The 22,478-nt window shown below is 39.7% G+C and overlaps 1 protein-coding gene across 2 annotated transcripts in view; it reads left to right on the top strand.

Moving 5' to 3' along the window:
- Nucleotides 1-22,478, top strand: part of spop (speckle type BTB/POZ protein) — a 96,098-nt gene that overhangs the window by 7,687 nt on the left and 65,933 nt on the right. For both annotated transcript variants that reach the window (XM_003441996.5, XM_019357680.2), the window contains exon 2: nucleotides 7,988-8,123. The gene's annotated coding sequence lies outside the window, so the exon portion shown is untranslated. The remainder of the gene's footprint in view (nucleotides 1-7,987; nucleotides 8,124-22,478) is intronic.

The following is a 22,478-nucleotide window of genomic DNA, read 5'->3' as shown; positions in this document are numbered from 1 at the left end:
TTACGGTGTGCCACTGGAAGTTACTCTGTGAGGCCCACCTTTTAATATCTCAAAAGTGTACAAGGTAAGGGCAGTAGTATTCACTTTTGTCAAGAAATAGCTTTTCTGTTTCACCTTACAGATCGATCGATTCGTGTTGTCAATGGAAAAAACATTTCTTTTAGGAGAAATGTGAAAGATGTAAAAATGTGACGCTAATGACCTCTTCGTCGCGAGAAGCCTAATAATAAACAGTTTCCCTTTAACAGAAGTTGGGGGGGGGGAGGAGTTCCACGTCAAAGGTGGGGAATGGAAAAGAGAGAGGACAGAAATAGGCAGAGAAAGAGTAAGAATCGTGACTGTGAAATCGATAGTTCATACTGTTCTGAAATTGAGGGGTTGTGTTTTTTTTTTTTTGTTTTTTTCTTTCTCCTCAGAAACTGTGTATATATGGTGAAATATGAAATAGCCTTAGTGGAGGCCCCTCATGTAAGCAGCAGTATTGATTTCCACAGACCTGGTCCAATTTTGGTACCACAAGTTTTTTTTTTTTTTTTCTCGCTGCCCTTTTTAAAGGACTAGAGCGACTCTGGTGGGGCAGCGTTATAGAAAAGCACCTGACTCTGCCTCATCTCCTCCTACCTGAATGGCCAAGCTGTTTTTGCCACCAAAGCCACGACGAGAAAAGAGTCAAGGAAATTTCTACAGTTTCCAGAGTCTCTCTGAGGACACAGCTGCAGGATGGAAGATTTCCCCTGTTGGCAGTTCCTGTTAAGAGATTCACTAGCATTACAACATGAAGAGAAAATAATCCTTTCTCTTTGTGTGTCTGTGCACGCGTGTGTGTGCGCGCGCGCGCTTGTGTGTCTTTCTATTGGCAAGTGGCTCTGAGAGAAAGCGTGTGGCCGAGTGGACTGACAGACTTTGTGTACGATATAGCCTGGCTTCTTACGTCTGTAAGTGTGTTTTGTTACTGAACAGAGGGAGGGGGAGTCACATGAGTGTCTGTTCAGCTGCAGCTTGCGTTGAGGTGTATTCACACATATCCCCCACAGTTTAGCAGTTACTGCGAGCAGCCAGACATTAGTGGTGAAATTGCAGCTGTTTTAAAGCCTTTATTGCAGTAGGATTTACAGGGTAAAACGGTCTGTAATTCTTAGCCTGTGCTCCCGCTGCGATGTCCCTGCTGCTGACGCTGCTTTCATACTGCCCTATCTGGCTTCATAAGGAAAAGCGACTGGGGGGTGTCAGCTCCCGGAACAATATAGGACATTTTTCCTCCCCTCTTCTCCTGAGATTCAAAAAAGTTTGAAGGCAAAGAAACAAAGCCTTTGCCTCTTACTCTTTCTTCCCCTTTCCTTCCTTTGCAGTCACCATGTGTCCCATCTCTTCTTCCCCTTTCCTCTCCGCCTTTAACTTTCATGCTCTCCAAGTAACGGGAGTCTCTTGCAATATGCTGTGTTTCCCCACTTGAGTGTTAATGAGGCAGATGAATATTCATGAAGAGGAGGCTGACATCGCTGTATGGCGATTGTGCTGCGGATGATTGTGTGCATGGGGACTGTTGTGGCCACATTTCTGAGGGATCTGTTGTGCAGTGGGTAGACATCAGGGGACTCTGGGCTCCTTTTCTAATGATGCAGATGCTTGAGTTTTGTTTTGGTCTGTGGTTGTGGATGACCTATTCCCAAGGCCGTTCCTCTCTCCCTCGTGGCTGCTGGAGCTTAAGTTTAGCCTCCAGCTGCTGGTGGAGGATAGCCAGGGAGTGAAAGACTGAGGAAAAAGAGCTGCCTTTTTACTGCCTACACTCCTCCTACTCTTCCTCCCTGTGGTCTTGACTTGTGACAAAGGGATGCCATGAGTCGCCTCTCCAGGGACCATCTCTGTCTTTTTATTTTACCTCTCACTATTTGTTGCTACCTTTCTGTTCCTATGTGTTGTTGTGTTTTTTTTTTTTTTTTTTTACATTTTCTTTCTGTGATGACTAAAACTGACTTCACCACATGTTGAAGGACATATTAGGAAGTATGTGGCCCATTTTAACAGCAAAAGGCTGCGTAGTGCATGCTTGTCATGTCTCTTGGATTGCTGTTTCCTCCTGTGCACTGCCCACCCCCTTTTTTCCCTCTTGTGAGCTTTGTTCTGCTCTTCAGTTTCTCCCCGAACAGTTCCTATAGTAATCTCTCACGTTTTCTTTCCCCTCTTTTTTTCCTTTTTTTTGCATGACAGATTCTCATTTACATTTTCTCACTAGCTCATCATCCAGTCTGCCTCTTCTCTCCCCGCTGCCATCAGCCTGGGGCTTTCTCTGGTCCCCTTTCCATCTCTTATTTGCCGTTACTACCTTTTTCCCTCTCAGCCTCAATCTTTCCTCCCTTATTTCTCTGCAAGATATCTGACCCTCGCATATTTTAAACCTTTGATCTCCAAACAGTCATTTTCGACATGAAGTGATGTGTGTTTATGTCTGCAGCCCAAGGTGGAAATTTGTGTTTGTCTGTCTGGGACATGCTTTGTATTAAGCACCCTTTAATTTAAGAAGGTGAGTCTGCCATTGCTGGGTTGGAGGACCGATAGCCCGACTGTCTCCTTTGTGGTGACACATCTGCTAGTGACATAATGGAGGTCTTCCTTCTCCTTTGTGCTCCTGACCCCCCCACCCCCCCAATGTACATGAAATCAGTAGCATTGCCACTTTATGTTGTCAGTTCCAGTCTAGCAGGCGTTCATACTTATTGTCATGCACACGTATCCTTCCTGCAGTTGGGGAAAGGGTGGATGCTGGCCAATTTATCAGTGTTCTGACTGTAAGGCTACAGGGAGCCCTCCGTCTTCATCAGTTCACTCAGCAAATAGGCACACCCCAGTCACTGCTACTAGACTTAGCTCATGTGTCTCCATTATACTTTAACAACAAATCTGTGAGGCTGACTAGAAATAGTGTTCTGTGGTTAGCCATCTTAAAAAAACAGTCTGCTCAAATCACAGGTGAATCGGGTTAAAATGTGTTTATTGCCTCAGATTTATTAGTGTTTCCCACAGGCTGGCACTTTACAATAAAAGGCAGTTGGAAGATTATTATAGTATAATAGTAGTCACTTCATTATAAGCTAATGAGAATAACATTAGCCGGATTATAACTGCAATGTCAGCTGACTGCAGCTCAACTCCCATTACCGCGAGTATGGAACAAATGTTTCACACTGCTTCTAATAACTGCATTCGGTTTAGTGCGCAGTTTTTCTATATATCTCTTTGAAACACTGTGCTTTTATTCTGTCCTGTCATGTGATATCTCAGGGCTGTTGTCCTGCAATAGTGAAGGACGTTTGTCTTATTTGTCTGTCTGTCCTCATCCTCCCCCTCCTCCTCATCTCCTCCTCCTCCTCCGCCGCCCTTAGCCTCTGTGCCCCCTCGATTTTCTCGACCCACTGCTGATCAAAGCTGCTTTGAGGGTGCTGAGCGCGTCCAAGGCTGGTAGTGATTTGATGATATGTGTACGTCTAGAGAATCTTGTCTTCATGTGATTAGATGGTGTGTGACAGGTGGCGTCAGTCCCATCAGCTCATATTAAGCCAGAGCGCCGTGCTGCCACCGCCGTTGCTGTTTTTATCCTTTAATGTTAAACCTTCCTCACCAGCAGAATCAATTATCAGTGATTATGTTAGTGTCAAAGTCTTTAGCGCCTGGCTGAGCCCCATTGCTGCCTCCTCCCACTCGTTGCTGTGTGGCCCACAGGCCCACAGAAGCCACACTATGCTGATCCCCAGTCAGAGCGCTGCTGCTGCAGAGGGACAGCTTTACAGACAGCTCTAAGTTTAACCTTCCTCCTCAACAGTGGTGTGACAATGCAGGGAGAGTTTATTATGCCTGACAAAACTCCCCCCACGTAGGTTTTTCCTCAGTGAGAAAGCTGCATAGCGATTAGCCCTATCATGCTCAATTGTGGATGTAGCTGTCAGAGCTGGCCTGGTGGTCTTGTGTCCTTGGTTGCAGACTGCTTGAGAAGGCCATGTTTTATAAATATTAGAGTTCACTGAGCGTTTGCTGCACTGCATTACAAAAAACAACAAAAATACCCAGAATTTTCTATGCAAAAACTCTGCTTTGCCATGTAACCAATCTTTTTCTCACACAAGGTTTCCTCAGAAGGACGTCCTCAGCCTTGGATTTACCTGTGATGCACAGTGTGTGTGCAGATTATTGCCACTGCACCACACAGGGCAGTGAGGCAGCTTGTTAAAAACCCCTCTCTGCTGCAAGGTCACAGCTCTGGCTTTTCAACCATTGTGTCAGTTCTTTGTCAAACAAACATTTGCACATTGCTTTCAGAAGTCTCTAAATATCATCAGATGGGATAATTAGCTTACAGGACTTTGTGAAACACACAGAAATATTTGCATATGCACTAACAACAATTTCTGTGTAGTGTTTTTTGAAGTAATTAAGCAGCACTTGCTGCATCATGTTCCCCCACCTCCTTTCTATACATGCACTGTCACTTTTTCTTTCCTGTTCAAACTGAACTGTAATGACCTGTTGGTACCGTAGTTAACAACTAAATTAGTTACAGTAACAGTACACATTTTGATTCTGAATTTGTAACTCTGTTTTAGATGCAGAGTATGATTCATTTTCAGTCTAACAGAAGACCTGTATCTCATGTCTCTCCATAAGCAGAGCTCTCTGTGGAAGTAAATCAAGGATCAGGTTTGGAGTTGCCACTTAGGATTAGAGATTTTAAATTCAGCTGCTGGGCGTCTTTACTTGACAAGCCTCTGCTGGTGACAGGAGTGGAAGTTGGTGTTTTGTTTTTTTTGTTTTGAGGCTTTTAAGATCTAATGTCCATCTTCTATCTAAGATGGTTTCTTTGACTCGCTCTCGACCCTCCCCGACTCTCCATTTGCCCTTTCTCTCCTTCTATATGTTATCCAGTGTTGAGTGGAGGTAAGCAGAGATAGTAATCTGCTGTAGCCTTGGCACTCTCTCGCACTCTGGTCTCATTGAAGAAGATTGATGGCCCTCTTTCTGGAATGGCTGTTGTTTTGGATGGGGAGAGAGAAGAAGATGGAGGCAAAGTAGTGGGTTTAGAATGAAAAACTAAGTGAGGGAGGTGTGGGGAAAGGCAAGCGGTAGCAGGGAAGACGAGAAATGGAGGTAAGGTGAATGATGGTTGTAAAAGATGGAGAATTGGGAGAGGAAATGTCACTGTGGAGGCGCTTGAAAGCTCATTAAATTTGGTTTTTATTTTATTGAGTGAGAGTATACGTCCAACTGTGATTGGTTTCAGATTCACACGTCATTTCTTTTTTCCTTTTCTAATGCACATGTGGGCTATGGAATTGGCTGCACTTAGTTTGCATGTCAGCAGGATTATATTTAAATGTCAGCTCTTCTCTCAAGATGCAAATGAGACAGGAACATGTTTTGATGGAACGATTTTGTACACGTGTCTTGTGTTTCTGTTGCATTACAATGTAATGGCCTTTAGGGCTTTTAGATATGTGTGCTAGTCAGTATTAACAGTCGTTGCTGCATTGCTAGGGGGAATAAGCAGTCCTTCATCCCTCTTCATGATGGTTCTGTTGCTCAGTGGCCATGTGGGTGGCACTGGGTTGATTGGCTGTAATGACAGTTATGCTCTTAATTGTGTCACTTATACTCCCTCTGTGGCTCTTTTGAATGCAGTCAAGCGCTTGATCTACCCCCCCTGGTGTTTTGTTCCTTTCTACGTATTGGTCTTTCAAGTCTTTTCAGGTTTTAGGAGCAGCGAGATATAGAACAGCCACTCTTTCTTCTTCCTCCTTAATTCTTCTCTCATTTAAGAGAAGTATTGAATCTGACATTGTCTTTATATTTTGGCTCCCCCTGTCTCTGCCCATCCCCCCATGCCCTCTCCTTAATTTGTCTCCTTTTCCTTTAGTGTCTTTTTTTTTGTTCCTCTGTTTGACTATTGTCTGACTTGCTGTTCCGCTCCTTTCTCTCTTTGCCTTTCTCGCTCTATTTCATCAGCCTGTTGTACATCGACCTATCTTTCATCCTGCCTCTCCCTCCTCTGTCTTGTCGACTCCTCTTTTTTTTTTTTTTTGCTTTCTATTCTCCCCTCTTGTATTTTTTGTTTTCCACCTCCTCATCTGTCAGCTACCTCCTCCTTTAAAAAAAAAAAATCTTTTCTTTTTCTTTTTTTGAGACAGACCTTGCTGTCTCATGGCGTCCCAGCATTGCTGGGGTCAGCTTGCCATGTCTTGGTGGCATGGCTGGTTGTATTGCCTATTGTTATCGCTTCCTGTTTGAGCTGACCACTTGACTTGAGCAGGGCAAATGATACAAGACCAAGAAAACAGGAAGAACATGAAGGGCACACAACGTTATGTTTGTTCATACTCCTGACAGGGTTGTTTCAGGTTATACTTCATGTAATTTCCTGTGGTAACAACTCGGCATAACACTTCTGTAGAGCCTCAAATAAACATCACAAATGGAAAGCAACCAATAACCAATACTTAAAAATGTGTTATGTTAGGCAGTCTCCACTTTATCAGCTGAAACCGTTTCATCCAAGTTTGTGATAAATGGAGTTGGAGTCCACATCTGCTGTTTTGAGTTGGTAAGAACGAATCTTGTATTCATTTCAGGTGAGCTATTGATCAAATGGTGCTGGTCCCATTCACACATCACAGAGCCAGACTACCTTTTTGACATTTCTTTCAGGGCTCAACCTTTGTATTTTGCATCTGATTGACATTTCCTTGGTATATATGTGTAAACATAGGGATCTTAAGATATTTCATTCATTCATGCAGATCATCTTTTCTCTCTCTCTGAGGTAAAAGCCCACAGGCAGTTTGAATGCCGGTCGTGAATACAAAGCACCAAAATATAAAAAGTAACACTCTCGGTGCAGTATTTCTGAGCCAAATATAAGTCAGTGTTTAGCCTTAGAGTTGCAGTTTATTACACTTCTGAGGCAACTTGTCACTCCCTGGATTGCCGTAGTTTGAAGTCATTCAACGCCTGTTTTAAAATGCAGTTTTATTCTTTATGATCCAAGTGTCAAAGTAAATTGACTTAAATCACACAGCTTTTCTAGTTGCATGGGCATGTTAAATGTCAGACATCTTTATGGATTGGCTTTATTATGGGAACAAAGTGCATCACCATGGCTGTTTAGCTTGAGACATTTTGTCACAATCTGCAGACCTTTCTGCAGTAATGGTTGGCAAAACACACCCAGTCTGCTCTGTGAAATCCTGTTCATCTGTGGTTGGCAGGCATGTGAAGTATGAGTAAGCGTCCTTGGTCATGTTTATTTAGGTAGAGGTGGTATTTGAAAGAGAATTAGACTTGGAGGATTTTAATGACACTGCAGAGTTGAAGCCACCGTGGGTCTGTTCTGTCAGATGATTGTTTTGCTATCGGGCTCTGTGTGGGCCCTTTATGCATCACATTAACGTGGTGAATTTTATCTACAAAGATTTTTATCCACTTTTATGGGTCACTGTAAATATAGCATAAAAAGTATCAGGGAAGCATTAAGCCTGCTTTGGTGTGATCCTGCTTTGAATGCTATTGCTATAAGCAGCACTATTTCATTTGTGGGATTGAGATTGCATTGCTTTATTGCTCTGTTTACACCTGTGGCTTTTTGGTTTGCTGTTTGGATACAGTCCAGATACAGTTTGTGCTTGGATTAGTATTTTAAAGCTGCGTGTAATTGTGGAAGGTGGGCCCCTGTCCCGCTTTGTTCCGCCTCGCTGTGTAAACCTTACTACAGTCTCCGTAAAACATGTGTTTTTGTAATATCTTGTCACACAGACACACACACACAAACACACTCGCTCTATCTCAGGAATACTCTGCATTCAAGTCTCCTACATAACAGATGCACACACAAACAGTCAACTTGACAAGGAGTCTCTTGCAAGACTATGATAAGGCACTGGCTCACACCCACGCTCCCTCTCACAACTACAGTCTTGTTGATTCTTTTCGCTGTTTGTGTTTGCAGCTTGCCAAGAAGCTCTGGCTTTGGACAGACGAGCAGTACTGACACACCTACAGACAGCAAGACCTGACGGAGAGAGTCCAGCTGGCTAGTTATGGCGGTTGCAAGCGGAACAGATGTGCGAGGTACTTTGATCTAGGTGAGTACCAAATGAGGTGAGGATCTGGGGGAGGGAAGGGGGGGCATCGGTCTGTACCAATATTGGGAAATTGCAAATCTGCCGTGGGTGGGGAGAGGAGAAGTGGAGAAGAGGGATTGTTAGAGGCAATTTTAGTCTATGACGATAAAACATTAAAATGGCCACTTTTGATCTCAAGCTGATGACAGTACTATTAAACCAAGTGTTTTTAGCTAACTTTCAACAACTGTATAAGTATTGGACTCTTTGTGTTCATGTGTTCTGCACTCATTTTTCAAAGCAGGCAATTTCACATTCATTTAAGTTTGAAATGCTGCCTTTTTTTGACTTCTGAACAACTTCAGTTGTCTTAAAGTGGGTTTTTTTTTTCGTTTGTTTTTTTTTTTTTCCCCAAACTGGTTTTTGCTTGAAATAAATTAGTCATTTCTTCTAAAGTAAACTACATCTTGTTTAGCTGTTTAAGAAACCAACACCTACAGTATTCTCATAAGGCTAACTTTGAATCGAATTATGGGAAGTGGATGGTTCAGCATAAGAAATAAGCTGAATGGTTTGGATAGAAAACACAAACCTTCAAAAAGCATGAAGGTGAAAGAAGATCTAAAGGCTCCCAGTGAAGGAATACCAAGTAGCAAGAGAATAGAGACAGCAGCAGACACTTGATCATATAAATGGCAGCTGGATAAGACATTTCGGGTATTCATCTGTCATTTATAAGCAGAATTTGGACCCAGTTCTAATAAAAGACTGAAAAGGTGAAAAAAGGAAAAGCTTGGGTTTTTAGAAGAGGAAATAAGGGTGGAGGCATAGAGGATGTGCCAACATTGGAGACCAAAAAAACAAAGGAACAATAAAATAAATCCTTGAGGGTAAATTATGTGGTCCTGTGTGTTTCATGCTTCCCCCACCAAACTTTCCCGTCTTAATTAGGTAGTGTAAAACTAGCAAGAACAGCACGACGGAAAGAAAGGAAGGGGGGAAAAAAGCTTGGTGAAAATAGTGTAAAGTAGCAGTCTCTTTCCATTTAGAGGTTATGAGATACTTGTTTTGTATTTGCTGAGATGACAAAATGGTAAATGATAAATACATTAATTTGCCCTACTAGTGTACAGATCAGTCTGCTTCTCCACTGCTTCATCACATGTAGGATAGGACATGTAATTACTTTTTTACTTTGGGTTTAAACTCAAAGCAAAGGTTGGTGTTAACGTTAAGACAAAAGAAATTCCAAGATACAGTTCAAACCTTTTCTCTTTCTTCCCACATGTTTGATGTGTGGTTTACTTTCATACATTCAGAAGTCAATTTCTGTGTGTGTGTGTGTGTGTGTTGTTGGTTTGTTTGTTTGTTTGTTTTTTTAAACATTTCATTTGACAGTGTCTCTTGACATCAGTGTTGCTGTGTATACCCATGAAAATTAAATCTCTGTGTAGGATTTGTTGAGAAATGCTGGGATATTTTAATCACCTCCTTTCTGTATTATCACACAGAAAGAGCATCATGAAAAATCAACATGAATGTGGTTTTTCAGATGGTTATGAAGCAGCGCCGGTGATATTAGATTTCTCGGTGGTAACTTCAGTTCTCCCATGAAACTAAAAATAGTTTTAGTATTGGAAATGAAGAAAAAGTACTGTGTGTGTTCTGTTTTCTTGCAAAATTAGATGGTTGGATTCTGTGTGTATTCTTGTGTTTATATATAAGTGAATAACGGTCTTTGCTGACCCTGTAGTTACAGCCAATTTGCTGTGATCACAGTGACAAGTGTCTCCATATGGATACGTAGTAATTAGCTAAGAGGAGATGGAGAAAGGTTGGAATTCGTGGGGTATTAGAGGACCTGTCAGAAGGCTCCACTCATCTTATCCCCACCCCCCCTCCCAAATCTGTCAGGAGGCTTGTCTGGGGCCCATGCTCCCCAGTCCCCTTCCTTACACTTCACTGCTTCAGTTAATTGAAGCCACTTCAGATCACTCAGAGGAGCTGGATCTGCATGCCTGAACAGACCACAGCACTCACCTGACCTGTCACTCACTTCTGTCAGCAGCTTCCTGCCACCCACAAGCTTTTCCCACCACATGATCATCTACAAACTCAGGATATAACAAAGATCCCAGGAATATACTTAGTATATACAGTTACCTTAAAACCCCCCCACTTCACTAGAAACTGACAGGTGCAAATGTCCAACATACTAGGATCTTACAGTAAACAGACTTTTAACTTTCAAGCTCCTTAGTACAATGTCTGTTTGATGGCTCTTGTTAGAAAAACCACATAATTGTCTCAAATTTACATCAAGTGATTTATATCGTGGCATCTCTGTCACACAAAATTTAGTATTTCCTGTAGTGAGAATGCATCAGAAGCATTCTGACTAGAGCAAATGTAGTGAGAATGTACTGAGTAGTGCAATATGTAGTACATATTGGAAAAGGCAAATTTAAACAAAGCCATGACCCAATTCTCCCAGCATTTGAGTTTGTGTGAAAACAGCTGAGGCCTGTTGTATTGTATCAGGTGCCATCATAAAGGTCTGGGACTTTGCCCATGAGTATAAAACACCTTTCTAAAGTTAAATTTAGCTGATCTCCCCTTAGAATTCATCTACTCATGTGTTTCATACCTTCAGCATGGCTGCTTTTTTATTTTTTTTATTTTAAGGTTCCTTCCTGTAGTCTCTTTATGGCCACTACTTGTGTTTTTGTGATGCACACAACATTTTAATGTTATTTAAGTGAAGAGGATTAATACGAAGGCTTATGTGGTGAGTAGGGTTAAATAAATGTTAGTCTAACCAAAAGGCTCCTATGTTTTCAATTCCATGTCTATATACAATGGTGAGCTAGTATGATGGCATACTAGCATGTGAAAATGCTATCATGTCCCATCGTTTGTATTATTTACACTAAATGGCTGTATTGGGCTGTGGTGGCTGACCATGGTGCGACCAAAGCTTTTTTTGGACCATGTGAAAGCAACTTGTCATGTCCTTGTCTTTAAATGGTTACTTCAAAGGCAGGGAGCAGGTCTGAGACCACTTTCAGTCACTTGCCTTCTTTAAACTGATAAAACAGCAATAAGACAGTCAATCTGCTATTAATTTTCAATTGAAGGAATCAAAAACTGATGCAATCTATTTACAATAATATAGAGACTAGCTGTGATAAATGTAATATCTGTTGCAAATCTATTACCATCTACTTCAGACCTGTAGTGCAGTATGGGAGCCAGTGGGGAACTTGCTGCCAGCAGACCATGCAGAATCTCAGAATACTAAATAAATGTCTAAGTTTACAATTTATACATTTATAAACAAACAGAGCTAGTTAATTCCATTAGTGACCTGCATTTTACCAAGAGCAGTGCAAATGTATTGCTCAAAACTGAGAGTGTGAATAATGTACTAAAAGTACTACAGGTTCTAGACGTTGCTTTTATCTGAAAACGGTTCAGATAAATGAAACGAAACTGCAGAAGAATCAATATGTTTATGACACAAGGGTGAACTCTTCTGCTAGAAATTGCTGAGCACCTGTATGCGGTCCTGTGGCTTGGGACTCTGGTAGAGTGCATGATTTATCCAGAGTGTGTTTTTATTACATATAATATTGTAATTATTGCACTATGCGTAACAGCTGAAATGTACAAAGGAACACAAAACATTATTCATGTGAGATGCCGAGCCATCCATGTCTTTGTGAAGATACTATTAGTGTGCCATGTCCGTTAAACCACACATCACTCTAGGTTTTTCTGCAGTAAGATATGTAAGATATGGGTTTTGGTGTTAAATTTAGCACAATGTAGCATAAACTGTCTGCTACAAACATTAATAACTCAGGTTTGTGTGTTTTATACTTTTTGATGGAGCAGACGAGTTGCACTCATAATTTCATTCAGTCTGCAGCTATATGTAAAAATGACCTTTGTGCAACCAGGAAAACGTCATTTTTACTTGAGTGTGTTGAAGGGCTAGATAATAATGTAAAGGCAAAGTGAGAAAAGTTCATGGTTCAAAACCTAGTGAAGCATGGTCCTGGTTATGCTTCTGACTGGAAGTTCTACCTTTGGGTTTGGAAGCTGTAGACCTCAATGTAAAATTGCTCTCTTATCAGCATTGATGAGCCTCAGTCAAATTTGGGCTTATTTGGGTTATTGAAATCAGAGATGTACAAGGGAACTTCAACATAGGAATCTAAAATTAGCATTGGAGCTGAATTCAGACTAGAAAATCTGATCTTGAAGGGGAGAGTGGAAAGATTTTATTCTGGTATGATGGAGTCTCAGAATTTTATGATTGCACCATTTATGCAACTTATTGCAAACTTCTTTTTTCATTTTTCAAAACATTTTAAACTCAAGTGAAAGCATTAAAAACACACCAAGAGGTCTGAAAAAAACAGACTTCAAGTGAGCAGCAACACAGATTTTCAGGAGTTAGACCTTCATTTACAAGAAGTGACCCTGAACTGCAGTTTTATAGCTATAAGGAGAATGTTGTCATCTGATAGCCTGTACTTACTCATGCTTGAAAAGCCAAGCATAACAAAATGAAAAAAGGGCAAATGTGGACTGGAGATGCAATAAAAGGCCTTTTCCAATTCATGGGTATTTCTAAACTCTGAAAGAGCACAAGAAAAGTGTTAAAACTCAGTATAAACAGAGATCCAAGACTTCAAGCCCACAAAGCTTGGCTAAAGTGACATGGACTAAAATTGGATTTGTTTTGAATAATTTGCCTCCCACATGGCTTTTGTTGATAAATTATGGCTGAATTGAAAATTATCTATGGTTATCATAAAGTAACCATTCTATAAATGCAACAAAGAAACAACTTGTTCTATGATTTGGACCAAAACAAGCTGTTTGAAGTTCATAAAGGCCATAAAGTCACGCCTTCATCATCCAGACATAGAAATTCTCTTTTTCTCTTGCCTCAGCATGCAGTTTGATGTCTGACCAGCAAGAAATCATACCTAAACGGCAAAGAAGGTTTCAGATTCGTCCTGCATGGTAACGCTAAATGAAAGACTATGATAGGTTATACAATTCAAGTAAGATTACTTTTTTAAGTTTATGGTTATCTTTGAGTGAAACCACGATGAAGGTAGGAAGTCAAAGCAAGAGGTTGTATGCAAAAAAAGGGTGCATTTACATGGTTTAATTTAATAGCTGAAAGTGTGCTGCTGGGACAAGCAAGCTTAGTGGTTTATGGCATTGCAGATATTTTTCAGGTATTTGCACCTAGAAATCACTCCGTTGAGAGATTGTCTGGCTGATGCTGTAAAAAGTGAAACTTGCCAATCTCTTACATCTTGCTTCTGAGTTACTTGAGGCTGCAATACTGTGCCCCCTCTGCTGGTTTTGCAGTGCTGCTTCCCGTAACACTGAAAACTGGGAATGTGTGCAGTATAGCCATAGGGAATAGATCTTTTTGAAACACTCCACTTGGGAGTGAATGTCTAAAATGAGAAGTGGAGCTTGTGAATTGTTTTAAATGCCAGGCTTCTACTCATTCAGGGTGCTTTCTTGTGGAAGTCTTTAGTTATACTGTAGCTCAGTCTGCTGACATTTAATGCTCAGCCATTACATCCTCTGTTGCTGCTTTAGTATAGGCCCAGTTGTTACCGGTATGAATATGAATAGACAGATGTGACAGCTGGCCAGCCATATGTGACAAGCCTTTTAAATCTTTACGCCTTAATTATTCCGTCCCTTGGGACAAATATTGGCATTTAAGGTCTTAACACTCAGACCTTATAAACTGCCAGCCTCCAGTTGGCATTATCTGTCTCTTGGCAACTTCCAAGCAGACTAACAAAGGTGCTAGATAAAGACTCACAGCTAAATTCATAACTGTCAGTTGTGTTTAGATGATTTCCTTAAATTCTATCAGTATTATACAGATCATTATGTTGCATATTTGTTTAGAGGCGAGTATTTCCTGTAAGCAGTGTTGACTCTAGAAATGTTTTAATGCTTCACAAGGGAGCTCTGAAAATCTCATGGTGGCACACCGAAATCAAAATCCATCACTGAATTAAAGTAATTCTGTTATGCCTTGATTATGTATATAGCTTTGCTGAAAACTACATCAATACTGGAATTGTATACCGATGTACCCTTCATTTATAGACTCTGTAAAATTACCAAAAAATGGAAGTTAGTTCATCTACTGCATGTAATGTAATTAAATGATTGATGCACTGAGCATTTCTTTGTTATTCTACTGCGTGACATTTCATTTATTGAATGCCATCAAAATTTCTCTACTTTTTTTTTTTTTTTTTTTCCCCATAGTTTGCATTTTATACTTTTCGCTGCATGCTCTTTTTTTTCTTCTCCACTCTTTCCCCTTACCCCCATTAGTTTTGAGAGATTAATACTCCTCCCCGAACTCGCTTTTTCCTCTTAGGGAGTTCATCCTTCCCACTGTTGCTAAGTGTCAGGTGTAGCAATTGGGTTGTGTGATTGTTGAGGGGTTTGCTTTCTAATATTGTCTTGCAATTTAAAGCACCTCGGAGTAGCTGTTGTTTTGAGTTGGTGCTAGGTAAATAAAATTAGAATTGAAATTTAAAAGATCCAGAAGAGCAAGAGAAATCACTGTATGCTAGGGACAGGGATGAAAGCCAATGCTGAATAAGCATGTTTCTTGGTCCCCCAGACAATGCGGCATTAAAATCCGACTCTGTTCTGTTGTGAAAATCTTTGCATGGGCAAGACAGGAATTTTAAAGAACAATTTGTTTGGGAACACACTTATTGTTGCTTCTACAGGCAAAGTAAAACTACCGTGAAAAGAACAAATCACAGGTAAAACAAAAATGGAAAAAATATATGCTGGATGTAAAGTGTATCCCTTTACCATCTGCAGTGGTATGCTAATGAATACAATGTATGGAATGGGTAACTTTCACATTTGTGAAGGCACCATTAATGCTGAGTGTATATATAATATAAATATTATGCAGGTTCTACAGCAGCACATGCTGTGATCCAGCTTTCACATCAAAATAATTAGCTTTTTTAGCATGACAAGGCCAAACCACATTCTGCATTAATGCCCTGTAGTTGCTGCTCAGCCATGTTGCAGCCATCCCTGCAGTCCAGACTTGTTACTCATCGAATACATTTTAGCTCATTATGAAATGGAAACTACAACAAAGAAGGCGCCAGACTGGTGAGCAGCTGAATTCTGACTCAAACAACAATGGGAAAACATCTTGCTTTCCCAAGTGGTCTCCTCACTTCCCAACAGTCTAACAGTCTTGGTAAAAGGAAAGATGATGCAACATAGTGGCAAACATGCCTCTGTACCAACTTTTTTGCATCACATTGCTGGTATCAAATTCCAAATGAGCACACGTGCTTTTGAAAAAAAACAAAACAGTGATTTTACAATTCACTGCCTTTGATTCTTTTATCTACATTTTTCACAGTCAGGTTTGCAAGCATTATCATTAAAAAGGTACCTAAAGTATAAAAGTACAAGCAAATTTACAAAAAAACCCAACTATGTTTAAGTAAGGCTTAATAATTAGACGTTTTATATATATTTGTGTGTTTTATCTTGTACATATTTAAAATGGCAGTGTTGCTGCTGTCAAATGAAGAGGAATATCGGAGTGCTTCTTTCTGTGCTCCCAGTGAACAGTAATAGGAGAGCGTTATTTGGTATAGATGTTACTCCTAACTTGGTTTAAACTTACTGTACATATTGTGATAACTGCCATAATGTGTCAAGATTGTACATTACTGTTTACCCAGATAACATTACTCTGTAACCATTCACTTCATCATCTGGTATGCACTGTCACAAATTAATTTTTTTGGTCTAGGAATAGGCTGGTGATGCTGTTTATGGGGCAGAGCGTCTAGCACTTGGTCTGTCAAGTTTGAGATTTTAGTGAATGAATGTCACCAGCCTGCATCAGTTTCACATTAGCCGTGAGCACAGCCAGTGAGAAACTGGTGGTTGTGGCCCCTTGTGATCCTCTTAGTGTCACCTTTGCTGCCAGTTTTCTCGTGTTTTTTTTTTTTTCATAAAAAAAACAAAAAGTCTTCATTAAGTGTTGGTTGGAGATTTGCCTCATTTCCAATTATGGTCTGAGTTTTTAAGGCATTTTTAATGTATTTTTATAGTGTGGGTATTGAGAAATCCTTTGAGAATCATTGTGACTATGGGCCATACAAATAAAACTGACTTAATTAATAACTGGAAGTCAAAGTTATAATAATTTATCATACATTATTTATAGCATCAGTTTCCACACAGTTATATAACTCTTTAGCTATATGTAAACATGTACAATACAGGAAAAAAAAGACGATAATGTCACACTACAGGAGAGCGTATTTATCGTTGTCTGATGCATCAGAGGAATAAGGTGCTGACATCGCTTTAAGATTTTAAATGACAACAACTACCAGCGTTTAATTTATTACATTGTTGTGTAAGGGATGCTCAACAAAATGAAGGCGGATCTGTTATTTTGTCTCTGAATCTTTTTCTTACTTTGCCTCTCATCTTCTGTCTATTCCCCCTCTTCGTCTGCCTCACCTGGGTCATCCCACACATTCTCATTTCTCTTGTTATCCTAGGTTCTAATTTCAGTTGCTGCGGTAACCCTGCGGCTCCCTACACTTATGCCTCCTCCCTCATCTCTCTGAGCTCCTTGTTAAGTGTGGCAGAGCTGGTTAATGATTGTGTTTTATTTATATTTTTCCTCCGGTAGGGTTCCTTTTGATAGGGCACGCATGCCTTGACTCTTGAATAAGCCTGGCTTTATAGTATGTCCTGTATCTTCATTTTGTTTCTTTCTCGCTTACTTATTTGCTTTCTTTCTTGCCTTTTTATTTTCCTTCCTTTTTTGATTTGTAGCTGGCTGTCTTGTGTTTTCTTGTTTTTTCTCATAACAGTTAGCTGTCAGTCGTGCAAGAAAACAGTCTCTCAAGGACACGAGGTGGACTCTCACTGCTAATGCAATGCCGTACTCGGATGCAAACTAATTTGCTCAGTGTGCCTGTGTGATTGTTTGCGTTTATGTAGATCAAGTTTAAACAGAGTTTTGTTGAGCTCTTAGTTCATGATTGGAGTGCAAAGAAACATCCCGAAACAGATGAGAACCAATACCTGTAGCGGGTATGGGTGCATATTATTCACTCCGTAATTTTTCAGATATCCAGTAATAGCAGTATTTTTCTTGCGCATTTGAGACACTACTGTATTTTTCATTTAGTTTTTTGATACACTTATGCATGTTGGAATTTGCTGAGCATATTGAGTTTTTTCTGCTATGTTGAAATAGTGACCTCTTAATTTGAGTTTCTTTATAGAGCAGGGAAAGAATGGAAAGGCAGCCAGATATGCTGAGTAGGGCAGGTGGGAAGCAGCTGTTGTGTTGGGGTGGCTAAAAAACTCCTGTTTTCACAGTGCCATGAGAGGGCAGACAAAGTAATGATGGCGCAGTATCAAGCCAAGCAGTTCAGGTTGTTTTCACCAAATGTCCTCACTCACACACCTCAGGATGTTTAAAGTAGAACTCCTCATTGACAGTCTAACTGTAGCACAACATCCTCCTTGCTGCACTGCTTGAGCTGATGTGCATCCTTCAGGCTTGGGTGATGTGGTCTGTTTTACTAAAATACTGGTGTTTGATTTTTGAGTCATCCCCGAAGACCTAGCTCTTATCACCAGTGATGATCCTTGACATAAAATTTTGGTCTGTATGATACAGAACGTGACGTGTACTTTCTGAGCATGTGCACTTGATTAGAATGGGACTTCCAGTCAGTGACTTGAAAATGGTCAAAACCAAGGCCAATGGGGTATTGTCATCACCCCGCTGGGTGGGTTTGTGAATGCGAGAACGAAGAGACGTAGGAGCTTAAGATTGATACTGTTGTTGTATCAACTAAAATCTGACATGAGTTTGAATCTCGGTGATCTCAAAGTCAGAGGTCAAGTTTTCTGAAAATCTTGTGAATGCGATAACTGAAGAACAGGGCGACGTAGGATTTTGAAATCGATAGGTCTGCCTGATTGGAGACTGAAGGGTAGCATTGGCGGTCTCCAGTACTCTTTTTTTTTTTTTTTTTTTTTCTTCAAATATGCTTTTTGCAGTTTACCTGTGTACTTCACTGATATATCTTTAATGCTTGATATATGAAAATGTATCAAGATGATCATTACTTCAACTCAAATATAGAAGATTAAATTGTCCTGGTGTTGTTCTTTTTTTTTTTTGATCTCAGCTAAATCTTACTAATTGTTAAAGTTAACAATTAGTAAAATGTACTTGAGTGTAACTACGAAATACTCTTCAGCCGATCTAATTAGTGTACTGACTGGCAAATGGTAAGATGCCAATGATCTGACTGACTGCATACCGACAGGTAGCCCAGTTCACTTTAATACCAACCAGTACAATACTGTTCACATACTGTGTGACTGGACAGGTTCATGCTTGTTTATTGTCCAGCACCGCTTTCCTTTTTCTTCTATTGTTACATCTTCCATTCTTCACTGTGTCTGATTTTGTTCCTTTCACAGATCTCTCTGGGTAACGGCACAAAAGTTGTTCGAGATATTTTATCGACACAAAGTGACCAAACTAGAAACCAGAGAGTACTTTTTAATTTTTATTTTACTTTGGTAGCAACTCTTGTGGGAATCATCATGGTTCTAGTTATCTAGTTAATGAGATCTCACTGTGAAAACTGCAATGAAATATTTGTATTTGAAAATTCTTTTTGCAAATATGAAGAAAATGGCTCATCCAGACATGTCCAGCTTGCTTATCCAAAGTTGCAGAGACTGAAATCTAATTTGTTTTGACATCTGGATTTCGTGTTTGCGTTCTTAGTTTTTGTCTGTGAAGACATTCCTTGCTTTTTTTTTCCCTTACTCATTTTGTGTCTGCATGTATCCTTTCATTTATATCCATCCTTTTCCCCATTCATTATCATCTTAAATAACTTTTACATATTTAGTGTGTGTGTGTGTGTGTGTGTGTGTGTGTGTGTGTGTGTATATATATATATATATATATATATATATATATATATATATATATATATATATATATATATATATATATATATATATATATATATATATATATATATATATATATATATATATATATATATATATATATATATATATATATATATATATATATAATAATAATAATATATTTTTTTTTTAAATGCATGCTGTCTTATATGTTGTTTTTTTAGGCTTGTCATTCTTTTTTTATCTGCCTCCATCTCTAAGTCCATCGCTGTCTACTGTTGCCACCATCCTGGCATCTGCCAGAGCAGAGAAAGTCTCTCTGGTGCTTTTGATTGGCTGTTTAGAGATTGGAATGTGCCTGCCTGACACAAATGACTTCATTAGAGAGAGTGATAATCTCAGAGGGGGTCTTCACCAAAGGCATTCTTCAACAAAGGCCATTTAGACAAAAGACAAAACATTTGAAATAGTTAACGTGAGTAATTTCAAATGGCAGAACAGGCGAGGAAGATGAGTTTTAGCGCTAAAAGTTCGATAGTGGCAGGAGTGCTCTCAGAGATAGTGAAAGAGAAGGAGATGAATTAGGGGAGCTTCAATTCAGAGCATAACTGTTGGTTACGGTCCCAGATTTACTGTGAAGATCTGAAATGTCACTGTGTGTGTGTTTGTGTGTGAATGTGTGTTTGTGGTAGTCTAGCAGCTTTATCTGCCTGGCATTTCCTGTTTTCAGAACTGACTGTGGTACCAAGCAACATCTGATGACCCTCCAAAAGGCTCAGTGCTGCAGAGAATACTAAGGGGAACACTTGTAACCTTAACACAAATTAGAAAGGCTTAGATTTGGAGGGTGACTCACAAGGTTTTGTCACCTTTACTAACACCAGCAGTTATTTTGCAGCTGTTATCTTAATAGTCTCATGGGAATTTGGATTTGATTCTGCCAGTGCCGACTTTCCGTGAGCTCCCTTGTGCAGGTAATGAACTGATCTCAAATCAGGATGCTGGCTGATTAATATAGATGATATGACACATTTCCAGTTGGGTGGTATCAGCTTTTGGCTGCAACTTTGCAGTCTCTTCCACTTCAGTGGTGCAAGGATAGAGGTTGGCATTTAGGTGTCAGGAGACAAACAGAGATGTTCGTCTGCAGGCACCCAGCGCCCACCACTATCTCGACTGGGGTTCCTGCAAGTAAATACTGAAAATGTCAGCTCAAAATTATATTTAAGTTGAAACTTTTGAAATTTTAGCATTTTGAATGTCATATCTTTTTTAGAAAGAGAATTTTTTTTTTTTTTTGAAGCTACATTAATAAACCATACTTGTTACAAATGAAACATTCAGCTTTTGCATTATGCAAATTATCTAAAAATAAGAGAGAATATAGTTTGAAAGAATAGACTGATGCTTGTTTACCTGTCCTTTATTTCGCTAACATTTCTCTTTTAAAGGTTTATGCATCCTTGCTGTTAATGGTTTGTCTGACCAACAGTGTTTTTATCTGTTAGTGCTACCTGCATTTCCATTCTTATTATCAGGGCTGCGGTTTGACACTTTACCGAGTGAGATGGGTAATTTTCAGCCCTCGCTGTATAATATCTGTGCTCTTTAATGTATAGATAACAATGTGTAAAAGGTGAGAAGATCACTTTTAGATTTAAGAGTTGGTCCATCTTTTAGGAATTTAATGAAGAGCATTTAAAATTCTTCCTGAATATAAATGAGTGTACGCATGTGTGGGTGTCAGTGTGGGTATGTGTATAAGTGTGGTAATTGGGAAGCAGAGTGACGTTGGGGCACACAAAGGAGCAACCCTTGTCGTACCATGTGTAACCGATGGATGGAACTGAACTTATTAGCACAACTACCTTTTCCTTTCTTTTACTGAAAAGAGCAACAGCAAAGCAATAAGACAGAGAGCACTGCATCTGTCTCCAAATCTCATCAATGGTCTGTGAGACTGCCTGGTTTCAGTATGTTTTTGTGAATTCTGTAGCTCTATTAAATAAAGAGAGGAATGAACTTTCTTAAATGGTTCATTCATCTCCTAGAATTACTTTGTTGACAGTTTAAATTAAATCATAGAGTCAGATGTATTCTCTTATTGGATATAAAGTACCTGTGATTGTATAAATTTAGGAAGTACATTATTACGAAGTGTATTTCTTTGTTCTCATCTGTAGGTACTTTAAAATACAGCCTCACGGCGTGCTTCGGCTATTTCTTAAGAATTAACACTTCTTGTTGATGTTAGTTTTTGCATTCAGGAAGCCAGTTTATCTGGTCGAGCTCATCGATACAGACTTGGGCAATTCCAAAACATAATGTAAGATGCAACTGACTTGAGTCTCTGTGTCGCATTTCTTACTTCTCTGAGTCATTTTGCTCACTTTAGACGATGTAAAATAATACTTCTGAGATGCCCAATCAGCAGGGAATTGTATCACTGACGATCCAAACAAGTCACTACTGGAGAAAAAATATGTTTTGTTATGTTATACTACAGTGATTAAGAGCCACGAGAGAAAGTAAGTAGTAATACAGTTGGAGAAATCAAGAGAAATCAAGAGAAATCCTGTGCTGTTTGTTGTCATTTTTCCATTCCACTTTCCAGGTTTAGTATTTGGTTTGGTTTGTCTGGCTCTTAGCAGGATTGCTTTACCAGATGTTGTATTGATCTACTTTTGGAGTTGATCCATATTTGGATTTGAATCTAGGAATTTTTGGGAAGAAATCTTTAGGGATGAGATAAAATTAGTCATATTGGATCCCATCAAATTGATACTGGAAAGATTAGAAGATGTACACTTTTGTGTGTTGTTTTGAAGAAACGTAAAACACAAGTCATCCAGATCCAGATATCTTTCTGGGACTCAAATCATTCATGGTTTGGCAGTAGTTTTCAGCCTTGGTTGAGCTACACAGTCTTGGACCTTTTTTCTTAACATTTGTTGAATTGTTCTTGGGCCCCAGTTGTACTGCTTTCCATTGTTATTTTGTGAGGACAGTCTCAAGAAAAGATTACCCCGGACCATTGCTTATGGTGACCCTGTACTTTAACTGCCTGCTTCAGTGGTTGGTCCTGAATGGTCTCTATTGTTCACTTCTTCAGGCAGAAGGAGATTAGAGATGACATCTGGTAAGAAGCAGGAATATTGTTCCCCAAGGTAAAGACGAGTGGTAGTGTGAGAGAATCCCAGCTTTGACCCTCGACGACATTAGAGCACCCTTGATCCCAATATTGCTGCACAGTGATGTGACAGTATGACACATTAAGCGAACAGTTGAACTTAATTGGCTCCGTGTGTGTGTGTGTGTGTGTGTGTGTGTGTGTGT

The sequence above is a fragment of the Oreochromis niloticus genome, linkage group LG4 (assembly GCF_001858045.2).
Source record: "Oreochromis niloticus isolate F11D_XX linkage group LG4, O_niloticus_UMD_NMBU, whole genome shotgun sequence".
Classification (NCBI taxonomy): domain Eukaryota; kingdom Metazoa; phylum Chordata; class Actinopteri; order Cichliformes; family Cichlidae; genus Oreochromis; species Oreochromis niloticus.
This window is presented reverse-complemented; position numbering and strand designations above follow the sequence as displayed.